Source organism: Schistocerca piceifrons, chromosome 5, assembly GCF_021461385.2.
Source record: "Schistocerca piceifrons isolate TAMUIC-IGC-003096 chromosome 5, iqSchPice1.1, whole genome shotgun sequence".
Lineage (NCBI taxonomy): Eukaryota > Metazoa > Arthropoda > Insecta > Orthoptera > Acrididae > Schistocerca > Schistocerca piceifrons.
Window position 1 is genome coordinate 599,481,534 of NC_060142.1, and position 13,073 is coordinate 599,494,606.

A 13,073-nucleotide genomic window follows, 5' to 3' on the forward strand; every position below is an offset into this window, starting at 1 on the left:
CAGGGGAATAACAGCTCGGGTGTCAGTCAATGGGCAGCTGACGCCGCCCATTGCTATCCGCCGCGGAGTGCCTCAGGGTAGTCCGCTCTCTATGTCTTTATTCGTTTTGTCCCTGGAACCGCTGCTTCGGACTATTGCTCTCAAGCTTCAGGGTATGTCCCTCTCTGGTGGGAAGCTCTCGGTTAAGGCATATGCGGATGATGTCGTTGTTCTCCTCCGTCAACGAGATGATATCCCGTTGTTGAAAGGGGCAGTTGATGCATACTGTCGTGTCTCTGGAGCGCGTCTCAATCAGGGTAAATGTAAGTTCCTTGATATTCGAGGATTTCGCGATGCTGACGTCCCTTGGGCCACTTTTGTCGATCGCCATACGTCCTTGGGGATTATCATTGATCGGTGTCCTCTAAAAATGGCGGCTCTCAATTGGAAATCTGTCACCGAGAAGATACAGGGGGCTCTGATGGTCCATGAGCAGCGCTCTGCTACCATTTTGCAAAAAGTCAGAATTTTAGACACCTACGTCCTATGTAAAGCTTATTATGTTGCTCAGCTGTTCCCACTTCCCATGATGGTGGCGAAAAGGTTGCGCCAATTGTCTAGCAGGTTTATATGGCAGGGCCACCTATTCAAGTTACGTTACGAGGTAATGACGAAACCGCGTCTCTCCGGAGGCTTGGGCCTCTCTGACATTACTCGCAAGGCGTCTGCTTTGTACGTCCGCCGAACGACTCTAATTGTTACGCAAGAAGTGACTTCAATTACATCCAGGCTTTTTACTGTTGTGCGTCCGGCGAGCCTTGCTCCACCTGTCGATGTCGGACGCCTCAATTTTAAGTTGAAACACATTCGGGAATTTTACATTGCGGTGAGTTACCTCGGTGACGTCTTCTTGCGGCGACCGGTGCCAACGACCAAGGGCTTGATTGCCCGCTGGGAGGGGCTGGCCGGTCCCAATCCAATAGAACTGGCGTCTCCATCTGTGTCCTGGAGGAACGTCTGGAAGAACGTTAGTCTGCCGATCCACTCTATGGCCGTGGCGTCCACGTGGTATAGGGTAATAAATAATTTGGTTCCCACCAATGTACGACTGCACCGTATTGGTCTTTCTGACACGGACACCTGTACTCGGTGTGGTCTCCTGGATACCCTTGAACATCGATTCACCTGCTGTGGGCACCTTGCTAATTGGCGTTGGCTCAGGAAACAACTTGCTTTTGTCACTAGGTCTGCTGAAGCCGCTTATACTATTGACATCATCGTCCGGCCCGATTCTTCCTTTTTTCCGCGGACGAAGCTCCATACCGTCATGTGGTTGATTGGCCATTTCGTACATTTTGTCAACAGTTGTCATGAAGAGGATGGACACCTAGCGTTTCGGCAGTACATGCTTACTGCTTACTGGCAGCGCTTGCGATTGCCAGGCCTCCGAGATGATTTTGCCAATATGCTTAGCCTGACATTTGAAAGAGAGGGTGTTGGCTAAGGTCACCTGTGTGAGCCATTTTCTTTTATACTGTTTCTGAATTTGCCGCCTTTATGTATGTTTCTTCTCTACACCAGGACTGAAGTTTTCGTGTTTTAACCTTTATTTCAGTAAGCAGTCTACATTATATAGTCATGTTTTAGGATTTTAATTTCAGTACTGTACTTCTTTTGAAGTGGCTGTGTGGTGGATATTCTTTAATATTTTTTTCAATAGATATATTCGTTCGAGTGGTAGAGTGTCTGCTTCAAAAAAAAAAAAAAAAAAAAAAAAGTGGTAGAGCACTGGTCTCGTAAACCAGGGGTCGTGAGTTCGAACCTCACAGAAGGCATTCATTTTTTAAACCTTCCTGCAAGGAGCGGAGCTATCTCGAGCAGCATCTAACACATGGCAGTACACTGAATGAAAGGGATGTTCTACAACCTATGACAAGTATTCTACTGGCCTCAGAGGTTTTCTGAATGCATAGGTTGAACATTGGTTTGTATGCATTTTGTAGTATAATGTCATGCTTGGCGATGTCATTCGTTTACGAGCCTCGCTACAGTGTGCATGCACGTTATCCATGTGAAGAGGCGTAAGCAAATGCTACCATTCTGCGAGATTCCTGCAGAAGGTATACGAATTGCGTTGATATACAGAGCACAAGGGAGCCAAAGTCAAGGCCTCCGTGGCGCAATCGGCTAGCGCGTTCGGCTGTTAACCGAAAGGTTGGTGGTTCGAGCCCACCCGGGGGCGAAATCGTTTTAACCGGCACCGAGGTGAGGACATACGTCAACTTTGTTAGAGATACACAGCTAGTGTGACAATTTGGCTGCGTTTGAGTGATGCCACAGAGCCTTATACACATTCAGCCAAGTGACACTGTAGGTAAAAACATGGCCCTACACAGACGTTCTACTGTTTTCCTTTTTATTCGTCATGTGTGACACTGCAGTAGAGGGACGCCCACTACAAAAGACGCATTCTTTACATTCAATTTCAGCATATACGTCGCGAGTGCCATATGACAGGGCCTGTCTCTCGATGTCGATTTGTATTTGGTGTCTCTTAAGTGTCGGTCTGCAGTAGGCCGCTGTTGGCCGAGCGACGTGCAGTCGCCTTACATGAAGCCCCATGGGCAACGCCAGTGCCACTGTGGACAACAGCATACTGTAGCCAGAGAGACGAGCCGAAAGGCGCATTTCGCAGTCGAGCCACGCTGTCCCACAAGCTGTGCACTAGGTCAGGATTGTGCAGACCGCAAACTTTTAGTGGGCCGACGCTCGTCGTCGATCGCAAGGGCGAAACATTCAAGAGATTTGGAAAACGGCAATGTGGACACCCCCAGCAGCAGCTGTGTGCCAAATCCGATATCTGGTCGAGGGCTGCAAGATTCAGTATGATGAAGTACCAATTTGGGGATAGCTCACAAACGCTAAGCTGCCGCCTTCTTAGCTCAGTGGTGAAGTCTGCCTGCAGCGGCCGTGGCGTGCGGTTGTCTGTGCTTCGCGCTGCGGCTGGCAGTTCCGCTTGCGACGCCGTGCAGGTCGCACGTGTTGTGCCTTCGCTCCGCAATAGCGTGTGCAAGCTGTGACTACTTTCGTTGTTTACGTTGTTTGCTAGATTTGCTGTCTTGTGTTTCCGTCACTTCACTTCGCTTTTAGTGTTTTGTGTCGTTGTGTGTTAGCGGTCTCGACCGTTTAATAAGTGGATATGTCGTCCAGGTTGTTCCCAAGGAAATGTACTCTGTGTTTCGAATTTGACAAGTCTACACGTCATGTTCAACCGAGTTCCATGGAAGTTAACGATTTCATAGTGGATGTCATTGGTATTACGACAGTCTACTCGCGGCTGGCGGGGTGAGCGGACGTGCGCTGTTTACGTCCTCGCTGTTCCGGACCAGCTCCGCGGCGAGTGGTGAGTCAACACGGTGGGACTAGCCGTTTCTCGAGGAATTTAGTCATGTACACGTGGTAACGATGGAGTCTCATTTCCGTACAAACACACTGAAATTTAGTTTCGACGATCATTATGCACGACCTAAGCCATACGAAATAGAGGCCTTTTTGCGCGATGTAGTGAAGTTACAATTTGACGACGTTATCGGGATCCATTTGTCGATAGTTAGCCGGACAGTCTATGTGAAGATGTCGAACACAGACTGCTGTGCACGAGTAATAGCCTCTTCGGGAGGTCGATTTAAGTTCACCCATTGTGACGGTAACGTGGGGGATGTGACGGTTGAAATGGCGGGACTTGGCGTCAGGACCATTAGGATCTTTGAACTTCCGTTTGAGGTGCCTGCAGGGCAGATCAATCATGTTCTTACTACATATGGCACGGTCTTAAGTAATACAGCGGAGAAGTGGACAACTTTCAATACCTTCCCTGTTCTCAATGGGGTGCGGCAGGTCAAAATTGATCTTCGGCGTCACGTCCCTTCATATATATACGTCAGTGGATGTAGAGCCATTGTCATGTATGACGGGCAACCCCGAACCTGCTCAGGTTGTGGTAAGGAAGGCCATGTTCGCTCGGACTGCATGCAGCGGAGGATAGTGCAGTTACCAGTGGGTGAATCCGTAAGACCTGCGACTATGCAGTCGTTGCCGGTAAGTTACGTTGCGGCAGTCAGAGGACCGGAACCGGACCACTTACTAGTAGAGGAGGCGGCTCCTCGCCCGTCACCACCTGAGACCGACGATGCGCCCATAGTCGCGAACCAGATAGCGGCGACAAACTTATCCGCTGCCCAGTCGGAGCAACAGGTAACTCCCGATGACGAGGGCCATGCCGCAGTTGCTGCGGCTGAAAACGTCGTGCTCCAGGATCCGGAGGGCCCGCAGGAACCGGACCAGACCGTATCTTCCGATAGTGAGATGAGCCGACCACGGCACTCACCCCGCAGACGCAAAAAACAACGGATTGCGCCCCCGAACGCGGACCAGACGGCGAAGGAGGTGCGAGAAAAGGCTCAGCGGGTTGCCCGCACACTTGGAGGAACACCGGTAGCACAAGACGATGGCATCCACCAGGTCCTCATTCCGGCAGACATTCTTGCGACGACCGAGCCACCTCACCCTCCCACCGAACAGATGGTAGTGCTCGCGACACGGGAGGTGACCCCGCCTGACATAACCATGCAGACACTTGACGGCGAAACGACGGAGGTTAGCCTCCGGGCGACCGGCAACTGGGCCGATGATGTGGAAAGCGTTCCACCAGGAGGGGACTTGAATGACGATCCTATGGTTGGTGTGGGGACAGCGATCATGCGCGGGGTCGGGGATGATACGGATGGGCTTCCCACCCGCCCCAGCGACCAGTAATCTATAGTGCGTGTAGTCACAGAAAAGGCCTTCCTTCCTTCCATCCGCGAATGACTTCTGCACAAGCTTACAGGATAGGGACTGTCAACATCAACAGTATCAGCAGCAATCTAAAGCTGCAGACCTTACGTGATATGTTATATGCGGCCGAACTCGACGTGGTCTTACTACAAGAGGTGAAGAACATAGACCTCGCCACGATTAGTGGATATATAGCCTTCACTCATCCCGGGACTGTGCAAGAACTTGGAACAGCCATCCTCACAAAGGAAGGGATACTAGCGACTGACGTAGAGTACCTCCCAACGGCGAGAGGTATGGCACTCACCATTTACGATACTCGTATTGTCAACGTCTATGCCCCTTCCGGCACTGGTAATAGACCGCAACGGGCGGCATTTTTTAACGATGCTATTGCACCATTGCTTGTAGGCCATTACGACCACATTATATTCGGTGGCGACTACAACTGCGTCCTATCTCCGAAAGACCAGACGCCACATTTTAACACTTGTCCGGATCTAGCGGCTATAATACGGGACTTTCATTTTATTGATACCTGGGAACACGTCAATGGCGATAGGCCAGGATTCACGCATATCACGACTCACTCCGCCAGCCGACTCGATCGTATTTACGTCACGCTGGATTTAAGTCGAAGACTTTTGCAGACGGAGATATGGCCGACCGTCTTCTCTGACCACGCGGCGTACATTTGTACAATCAACCTCCAACGCCAAGGGACGTACCGTGGAAGAGGATACTGGAAGTTGAATGTATCGCATTTGGACGAACAGGCATGCCATGAACTCTTCGCTGCGTCTTGGGCGGCTTGTGAGAGAAGGTTTTCTCAATATGCCTCGGCGTTGGAATGGTGGCTAAACTGTGCAAAACCGACAATCAGGAAGGCCTTTATGAGATACTCCCGTGACAGGAAGGAGTGGTACACCAGGACGGTCGAGTTCTATTTCCAGGTCCTTCGCGACTTATACCGCCCGGACGCGTCGATTATAGACAATCACCAAGAAATACAACGGATAAAAGCCACGATTACGGCTTTGACGCGTCAAAAGCTCATCGGGTGCAAAGTCAGGGCGCGCCTTCGTGACGGTGTCGCCGGCGAGCAACCTTCCATCTATCACGTACTTAAGGAGCGGACAGGTCGCCGCAGGAAACTGGTCACTGCACTACGTACGGAGGACGGATGTTTGTTGTTGCAGCAGCGTGAGATATCAGCTGAGATGAAGCACTATTATGCGACGCTATACGCCGCTGGCCCTGTGGATCACGAGGCGATGGAGGCTTTACTGTCGGGTATAACCCGCAAGGTGAATCAGACGGAAGCACTTCAATTGTTGGCTGAACCTACAGAAGAGGAAGTAGAAGATGCACTGCTGACGGGCCCTGAGAACAAGTCACCTGGTCCAGACGGCCTACCGGTGGAGTTCTATCGCACATTTAAACGTCTGTTGTTACCGAAACTGACGTGCATATGCCAGGAATTAATGGACCCCGACAAAGACATCCCGCGACAATTCAGTGAGGGCCTGATCATACCGGTTCCTAAGTCGCCATTGGCGCAATCCGCAAAACACTATCGCCCGCTCACACTTCTAAACTGTGATTATAAGATCTTTGCAAGGATTATAGCTAGGAGCCTCAAACCGGTGATGAACACGGTTACAGCCCCGCCACAAACGAGTGTCGGTATAGGCCGCAACATTCACGACACCTTGTGTGACTATCGCGACGTCATAGCGATAGCTGCCGCCTGTCGCATTCCGTGCGCCTTGGTTGCTCTCGATTTTGACAAGGCATTTGACCGTGTGAACCATGAGTATTTACTGAAAACCATGCAGACAATGAACTTCCCCCACCGTTTCCTCACCATCATCGAACGACTGCTGCGCCACTCCCAGTCCACGATTTTGCTCAACGGGCGATCAGTGGGGCCGATAACTATTGAAAGTTCGGTCAGACAGGGCTGCCCTATGTCGATGGCGCTGTTTGCTATCGCCATCGAGCCGCTATTAACAGCGCTGACCTCACACCTCCAGGGTGTCCTGATGTATGGTCACAAGTTTGTATGCCGCGCCTACGCGGATGATGTGGCCTTTCTTGTGCGAACCACGTCTGAGATACGGACGGCGATGGACATAGTAGAGCAGTATAGGAAGGCGGCGGGGGCTCAGTTGAATGTAATGAAGTCCGGTGTCCTGAACATCGGTCGCGGATTGAAGGCCCCTATTCCTGGACAGATCAAGGTGATCACGGTCATGAAGTGCTTGGGAGTGAAATTTACTCGTGACATCCGACGCACGATTGCAATCAATTACAAAGATTTGCTGAATACAGTGCGCGCGAGCATACGTCAACATACCCTCAGGTCGCTGGACGAAATACAACGCGTGGCCTTGGTGAACATTTATCTCGTCTCTAAACTTAACTATGTGGCACGCGTACTTCCGCTACCCCTCCCGATGGCAAGCAGATTGTTAGCTGCCTTCGGCCACTTTGTCAGCCGCGGCCACATTTTCAAAGTCAAGTATTCTACGTTGACTCTACCGTCGGCGTCAGGTGGTCTCAACCTCATCGACGTCTATACGAAGACACGGGCCCTGTACGTCAGTTCTACATTTCACAGATGGAAGAATTCGCCTAATAGTATCACCAGTTTTCTATTGAACGAAATAAAGCCGGCTAATCTTGACGCGCCTGTGGATGTTCATCACATACCACACGACCTTCATCATCTCAAGCAATTTTTGCTTGACTATAGCTACATCCGCATGGGAATGCCTGAGGAACAAATAGTCACAGTGCGAGCAGTGTACAAATATTTGCTCACGACGCACGCTCGAAACAGTATTGAAGTTAAGTACCCCGAGGCAGTCTGGCCACGTATATGGAGAAGTGTTCATCATCCACATTTGCCAACGGGAGTGAGAGCATTGTGGTATTACGTGGTCAATAGGAAACTTCCCACGACTTCCCGATTACATTCGATACATTTGGCTGCTACTTCCCTTTGTGCAACCTGTAATGTGCAAGATACTGATGAACACACATTCGTATGCGGTACGGCGCATGACATCTGGAAAGCGGTTAGAAACCTCTTGGCCTTTCTACAACGCACGTCCCCTCAAGCCATCACCCCTAAGAGTCTACTTCTACCGGACGATGACCTCTACCCTACCACGAAACGAAATGCCGTAACCTGGCTGAAAGGACAAGCCATATATTATATTATTGCAAACTCAGAACGTAGTATTGAAGACTTTTCGACATATTTACAGACACAGCACGATGGACTTCGCAAACTTCCACATTATAAACAGGTATACGCAAATTTTCTCATCAAAGCGATCATGGATCCCCCACAGACTTGGCGGGTGTAAAGCTAAGATTAGACAAGACAGGAAAGTAAAGAGAAGAGACCACACGATGAAACAGGACGAACTCGCAAAGGAGTGAACACATTGCAACCCGAGAAACCGACCTTACAGTTTCCCGACGTACGAGGGCCACTAAGGTACGGTTGCCAAGGGTAATTCGAGAACAATCACGAACCAACACAATGCCGATGGAGGCGGCACATACAGAGGATTTCTTCCCGGAGATGGCATTCAAGAGTCGAAGCCACTCATCTCTTTTGTTCTCATTTACTTTATGTTATAACAAAAAAAAAAAAAAAAAAAAAAAAAAAAAAAAAAAAAAAAAAAAAAAAAAAAAAACTTACAGCGTAGAAGCTAGCCGACGAAGGCACAAAAGGTGAGCGATTGGATGGGCTATGTGGGGAGAAGGGAGGCCCAAAAAAAAAAAAAAAAAAAAAAAAAAAAAAAAAAAAAAAAAAAAAAAATAAAAAAAAAAAAAAAAAAAAAAAAAAAAAAAAAAAAAAAGAAAAATAAAAAAAAAAAAAAAAAAAAAAAAATGGATAAGGCGTCGGACTTCGGATCCGAAGATTGAAAAAAAAAAAAAAAAAAAAAAAAAAAAAAAAAAAAAAAAAAAAAAAAAAAAGTGGTAGAGCACTGGTCTCGTAAACCAGGGGTCGTGAGTTCGAACCTCACAGAAGGCATTCATTTTTTAAACCTTCCTGCAAGGAGCGGAGCTATCTCGAGCAGCATCTAACACATGGCAGTACACTGAATGAAAGGAATGTTCTACAACCTATGACAAGTATTCTACTGGCCTCAGAGGTTTTCTGAATGCATAGGTTGAACATTGGTTTGTATGCATTTTGTAGTATAATGTCATGCTTGGCGATGTCATTCGTTTACGAGCCTCGCTACAGTGTGCATGCACGTTATCCATGTGAAGAGGCGTAAGCAAATGCTACCATTCTGCGAGATTCCTGCAGAAGGTATACGAATTGCGTTGATATACAGAGCACAAGGGAGCCAAAGTCAAGGCCTCCGTGGCGCAATCGGCTAGCGCGTTCGGCTGTTAACCGAAAGGTTGGTGGTTCGAGCCCACCCGGGGGCGAAATCGTTTTAACCGGCACCGAGGTGAGGACATACGTCAACTTTGTTAGAGATACACAGCTAGTGTGACAATTTGGCTGCGTTTGAGTGATGCCACAGAGCCTTATACACATTCAGCCAAGTGACACTGTAGGTAAAAACATGGCCCTACACAGACGTTCTACTGTTTTCCTTTTTATTCGTCATGTGTGACACTGCAGTAGAGGGACGCCCACTACAAAAGACGCATTCTTTACATTCAGTTTCAGCATATACGTCGCGAGTGCCATATGACAGGGCCTGTCTCTCGATGTCGATTTGTATTTGGTGTCTCTTAAGTGTCGGTCTGCAGTAGGCCGCTGTTGGCCGAGCGACGTGCAGTCGCCTTACATGAAGCCCCATGGGCAACGCCAGTGCCACTGTGGACAACAGCATACTGTAGCCAGAGAGACGAGCCGAAAGGCGCATTTCGCAGTCGAGCCACGCTGTCCCACAAGCTGTGCACTAGGTCAGGATTGTGCAGACCGCAAACTTTTAGTGGGCCGACGCTCGTCGTCGATCGCAAGGGCGAAACATTCAAGAGATTTGGAAAACGGCAATGTGGACACCCCCAGCAGCAGCTGTGTGCCAAATCCGATATCTGGTCGAGGGCTGCAAGATTCAGTATGATGAAGTACCAATTTGGGGATAGCTCACAAACGCTAAGCTGCCGCCTTCTTAGCTCAGTGGTAGAGCACTGGTCTCGTAAACCAGGGGTCGTGAGTTCGAACCTCACAGAAGGCATTCATTTTTTAAACCTTCCTGCAAGGAGCGGAGCTATCTCGAGCAGCATCTAACACATGGCAGTACACTGAATGAAAGGAATGTTCTACAACCTATGACAAGTATTCTACTGGCCTCAGAGGTTTTCTGAATGCATAGGTTGAACATTGGTTTGTATGCATTTTGTAGTATAATGTCATGCTTGGCGATGTCATTCGTTTACGAGCCTCGCTACAGTGTGCATGCACGTTATCCATGTGAAGAGGCGTAAGCAAATGCTACCATTCTGCGAGATTCCTGCAGAAGGTATACGAATTGCGTTGATATACAGAGCACAAGGGAGCGAAAGTCAAGGCCTCCGTGGCGCAATCGGCTAGCGCGTTCGGCTGTTAACCGAAAGGTTGGTGGTTCGAGCCCACCCGGGGGCGAAATCGTTTTAACCGGCACCGAGGTGAGGACATACGTCAACTTTGTTAGAGATACACAGCTAGTGTGACAATTTGGCTGCGTTTGAGTGATGCCACAGAGCCTTATACACATTCAGCCAAGTGACACTGTAGGTAAAAACATGGCCCTACACAGACGTTCTACTGTTTTCCTTTTTATTCGTCATGTGTGACACTGCAGTAGAGGGACGCCCACTACAAAAGACGCATTCTTTACATTCAATTTCAGCATATACGTCGCGAGTGCCATATGACAGGGCCTGTCTCTCGATGTCGATTTGTATTTGGTGTCTCTTAAGTGTCGGTCTGCAGTAGGCCGCTGTTGGCCGAGCGACGTGCAGTCGCCTTACATGAAGCCCCATGGGCAACGCCAGTGCCACTGTGGACAACAGCATACTGTAGCCAGAGAGACGAGCCGAAAGGCGCATTTCGCAGTCGAGCCACGCTGTCCCACAAGCTGTGCACTAGGTCAGGATTGTGCAGACCGCAAACTTTTAGTGGGCCGACGCTCGTCGTCGATCGCAAGGGCGAAACATTCAAGAGATTTGGAAAACGGCAATGTGGACACCCCCAGCAGCAGCTGTGTGCCAAATCCGATATCTGGTCGAGGGCTGCAAGATTCAGTATGATGAAGTACCAATTTGGGGATAGCTCACAAACGCTAAGCTGCCGCCTTCTTAGCTCAGTGGTAGAGCACTGGTCTCGTAAACCAGGGGTCGTGAGTTCGAACCTCACAGAAGGCATTCATTTTTTAAACCTTCCTGCAAGGAGCGGAGCTATCTCGAGCAGCATCTAACACATGGCAGTACACTGAATGAAAGGAATGTTCTACAACCTATGACAAGTATTCTACTGGCCTCAGAGGTTTTCTGAATGCATAGGTTGAACATTGGTTTGTATGCATTTTGTAGTATAATGTCATGCTTGGCGATGTCATTCGTTTACGAGCCTCGCTACAGTGTGCATGCACGTTATCCATGTGAAGAGGCGTAAGCAAATGCTACCATTCTGCGAGATTCCTGCAGAAGGTATACGAATTGCGTTGATATACAGAGCACAAGGGAGCCAAAGTCAAGGCCTCCGTGGCGCAATCGGCTAGCGCGTTCGGCTGTTAACCGAAAGGTTGGTGGTTCGAGCCCACCCGGGGGCGAAATCGTTTTAACCGGCACCGAGGTGAGGACATACGTCAACTTTGTTAGAGATACACAGCTAGTGTGACAATTTGGCTGCGTTTGAGTGATGCCACAGAGCCTTATACACATTCAGCCAAGTGACACTGTAGGTAAAAACATGGCCCTACACAGACGTTCTGCTGTTTTCCTTTTTATTCGCCATGTGTGACACTGCAGTAGAGGGACGCCCACTACAAAAGACGCATTCTTTACATTCAATTTCAGCATATACGTCGCGAGTGCCATATGACAGGGCCTGTCTCTCGATGTCGATTTGTATTTGGTGTCTCTTAAGTGTCGGTCTGCAGTAGGCCGCTGTTGGCCGAGCAACGTGCAGTCGCCTTACATGAAGCCCCATGGGCAACGCCAGTGCCACTGTGGACAACAGCATACTGTAGCCAGAGAGACGAGCCGAAAGGCGCATTTCGCAGTCGAGCCACGCTGTCCCACAAGCTGTGCACTAGGTCAGGATTGTGCAGACCGCAAACTTTTAGTGGGCCGACGCTCGTCGTCGATCGCAAGGGCGAAACATTCAAGAGATTTGGAAAACGGCAATGTGGACACCCCCAGCAGCAGCTGTGTGCCAAATCCGATATCTGGTCGAGGGCTGCAAGATTCAGTATGATGAAGTACCAATTTGGGGATAGCTCACAAACGCTAAGCTGCCGCCTTCTTAGCTCAGTGGTGAGTTCCGCTTTAGACGCCGTGCAGTGTGGACGTGCCTAGTCTTCCGCTCCGCCGTAGCGTTACGTATAGTGGACTATCGTTTTTGTTACGTGTTGTGTTGCAACTTCTGAGAGTATTTCTCCGTCGTTGTTTCGTACCTTGTGTTACTTTCTGTCCTTATTTCAGTGTTTTTTGTGTAGCGGTTTCGACCGCATATTTTGAAAATGTCGTCCCAGGTTATTCCTCGTCAGGCTACAGTTAGTTTTGCTTTTGACAAGTCAACCCGCCATGTGCAACCTAGTTCTCTTGAGATTCATGATTGGTTGGTAGATACCTTTGGTGTTCATTCGGATCAGGTGCACACTGCTTATTTTGATACCGAACTGTATGTTTTCTTTGTTAAGTTTATGGACCCACTTCAGGTTGATAAAATTCTTTCTAAATATGGTCATCAAGTTCTCTTTCGGCATCGGGATGATTCTGTAAGTACCGTGCTGCTTTCCAATGCTTCCATCACGTATACCAATGTTCGTGTTTACAACCTTCCACCGGAGGTGGATAATGTCTATCTTAAGGAGGGTCTACAGAAGTATGGTGATGTAAAGAGCATTCGCCTTGAACGCTGGTCAAGCCAACATCGCCTGCAATGTTACAGTGGTATTCGTTCAGTCGAAATGCACGTTAAGCAGAATATTCCATCTCACCTGCAGATCGGTGGATATCGTGTCCATGTAACATATAGTGGTCAGGTTGGCACCTGTTTTTTGTGCAAT

General features: G+C 49.0%; 6 non-coding genes across 6 annotated transcripts; all 6 read left to right on the forward strand.

The window, feature by feature from the left end:
• The first annotated feature begins 2,147 nt into the window (after positions 1-2,147).
• Positions 2,148-2,221, forward strand: Trnan-guu. Its single transcript has one exon. It is a non-coding gene; the product is annotated as a tRNA-Asn (tRNA).
• Positions 2,222-9,202: 6,981 nt separating this feature from the next.
• On the forward strand, positions 9,203-9,276 carry Trnan-guu. The gene has a single exon. It is a non-coding gene; the product is annotated as a tRNA-Asn (tRNA).
• A 689-nt stretch (positions 9,277-9,965) lies between these two features.
• Trnat-cgu lies at positions 9,966-10,037 on the forward strand. Its single transcript has one exon. It is a non-coding gene; the product is annotated as a tRNA-Thr (tRNA).
• Positions 10,038-10,370: 333 nt separating this feature from the next.
• Trnan-guu lies at positions 10,371-10,444 on the forward strand. Its single transcript has one exon. It is a non-coding gene; the product is annotated as a tRNA-Asn (tRNA).
• A 689-nt stretch (positions 10,445-11,133) lies between these two features.
• Trnat-cgu lies at positions 11,134-11,205 on the forward strand. Its single transcript has one exon. It is a non-coding gene; the product is annotated as a tRNA-Thr (tRNA).
• Positions 11,206-11,538: 333 nt separating this feature from the next.
• Positions 11,539-11,612, forward strand: Trnan-guu. The gene has a single exon. It is a non-coding gene; the product is annotated as a tRNA-Asn (tRNA).
• The last annotated feature ends 1,461 nt before the right edge of the window (positions 11,613-13,073 follow it).